Raw genomic sequence first — 2,909 nt, 5'->3', positions numbered from 1 at the left:
ACTATTGGGGCTTTCACAAAATATTAACCCGATGACACTTTCGATAAATAATCATCAATAATGTGGCAAACAGTTTCAAGTGAAATCATCTTCATACTGACTATGTTCACATGTATGCATAAAGATAGTGTGATGTTAAAACAAATCTGCAATTCTTCAAATGATATTCCCTTAAAATGTTTCACGACAGATATTCTGAGAAAATTGACTCATGTGCTTGTTATTATCAATTTAGACGACATAATTGTATATCAGGATACCTCAATATATGATTTCATCTTTCAATATGATTACATTGAAAGACGATAAATTATCAAATTGAATTATTGTATATATATATATATATATATAAATATAAGTTGTTGTCTTCATTGTCATTCATCTACACCCTCCATTGGCTCCCAGTGCGTTTTAGAATAAATGTTTGAGATTTTAAATGGGGGGGATGCCTTAAATGGCCTGGCCCCAGAGTATTTGACCGAGATTGTAACCCTTCGCGAGCCCAACAGGTCATTGCGGTCATTAAATCAAGTCCCAATGTCGAGGTACAAACTGCTTTAAGATGTAATTAAGATGTAGCTCTTTTCAGATCCAAACTCAAAACGTATGGCTTTTAGTACATAGTAGTGGTGTGACAATTTCCCTGATCAAGCACCATCCCCACGCCCCCTTTACACAGCTGCTAGTAGCCAAGGAGGACACGGAGGATTACAAAAACATGATGGACTCTTCAGAAGAGGTAATAATCTTCACTCAAGTTTCTGCGCTGGAAAGTCGCTGGACGCCACGATCTTCTGAACACAGTCATACTGAGAGATACAGAGAGAGTTGTTTGGAGCTGATAGTCTTAATTAGCTTTGTAGCAACTCATTTGGCAATGGCTTGAATGTAACGGATGTTCATAAATGTGGTGTAATTCTAAACTCTGGTGGATTCGTGAGGACTATGGTTAACTGCTCCTCAGATCTCTGCAGGGTAAATCCAGACAGCTAGCTAGACTATCTGTCCAGTCGGAGTTTTCTGTTGCACGACTAAACCAACCTTTGAACGTACACATATTCCACCAAAACAAGTTCCTTCCTGAGGCTATTTTTCAGAGGCACCGTCTCTTGTCGATTGTGATTGGTTTAAAGAAATGCCAATAAACCACAACACGTGAATGTTGTGCTGTGTGGACTGAAGGAGGGTCTGGCAATGCAAGACTACTGTTCAACAGTCTATCTTTCCAGACAGAACGAGCACAAGGGAGTGAAGAAAAACCTACCCATGTCACAAACAGCAGTGCATGTACAACATTGGTATTGCCATTGGTGGAGGATGAGTTGAGGCGAATGAAAGTGGAGCCTTTGAAATCTGTGAGTTCTAGACAACTACACGAGAGACTAAAAAACCTCTTCTGTGCCCCGGCAGGGTTAATACAGGTTTTGCAGACTGCTGAATTAAACACTTCCACACAGCCCTGGGGGGCTTTCTCAGGTCCGATACCATGTAATAATCATAACAAATAATAAAACCATACTGACTGTAGCAGTCAGGGACAACTTCAATTACATCAAAGGTGGAACAGAGTGACTGGACCACATCTGATTTTTATTGAAGACCGGTATCAAAGCAATGATCACTTTGTTCATTTTGGGAATGTATCGCTCCATTTTTGTGCGCTCCGTGTGTATATGGCTGTGTGTGTGTGTCTCCCTATCTGTGTCAGTGCGAGCAATAACCTAATGAGTATAATAGAGCTGTTATATTTTTAATAAACACAGCAGGCAGCTGTAGTCTACTGAGGCTCATAGGTAAATGGACGGAGAGATTGTCAATGACTCACCATGGTACACTTACTGCTGATTACAGAAACGCAGCACTTAGTGTGCATATGTACTGTGTGTGCACATGTGCACACCTCTACATTATGTGTGTGTGTGTGTGTGTGTGTGTGTGTGTGTGTGTGCATGCTCAAAAGACCCTTTTTATGCAAGAAAACTGTGTGTCCATGCTTGTGTGTGTCTATTTATGAGTTACAGTTTTTCATTAGCACACTAGAATATGTGTGTGTTTGTGTTAGCATACACAGACACTTTTTCATCCAAAACTTCAAAGTTGTGTACGCAGTCAGATGTGTGTGTGTGTGTGTGTGTGTGTGTGTGCGTGAATGTGTGCACATCCCATTACTTTCACTCTCTGTTGACTAAATGAAACCCCGTCTTGGCAATTTCTCCTCCTCAGCACCCATTCACTCTCCCAGTGCTACTCGCACAATATTAAAAATCTCCCTTACTCCCAGCACACCGGCCACGCTCGCCAGCTCGCACGTCTCCAAGCATGCTTTTTCCTGTCTGCGTGATGTCTTTATGTCTGTTAAACAATATCAGGTGGACTCTCAGGAGTAAAATATGATCAAAGCATGGAAGTTGGGGAGTGTTTTTCCCACCTCTATTGTCTTCCAGCAGAGCAGATTATGAAGATGAAGCAGGGAGACATAAAGCAGAGATGTTGTTTATTTTCAATGATCAATAAGAGTTGCCGTTCTTAATCAAGTTATATTAAATCTTCGTAATTTCATATTGCATGGATTCCAATTACTAAGTCACAACTACCTTCATAAAGCAAAACGATTGAACTAGTGTTCATATTAATTCACTTAAAATGCAGCCACTGTTAATGTTCATATTTTTTATTATTACTGTACCATAGGCATCATTTACGGGGGGGAGGGGGATGGCCGGGGTTACACATCCAACAATAACTAGCATATACATATTACAAGCATACAGTGTATTGTCTTAATATGTATGTACTTTATTAGTACACATAGATGTACAGATGTACACCTTTAAGTATCTGCATGTGATTTGTTTCCTGCATGCATTCTGTTAAAACTGTATATATCATGACTATTATCATTATCATTT

This window comes from Sander vitreus, chromosome 2 (genome assembly GCF_031162955.1).
Source record: "Sander vitreus isolate 19-12246 chromosome 2, sanVit1, whole genome shotgun sequence".
In the NCBI taxonomy this organism is placed as follows: Eukaryota; Metazoa; Chordata; class Actinopteri; order Perciformes; family Percidae; genus Sander; species Sander vitreus.
Note: the sequence above shows the minus strand (reverse complement) of the source record.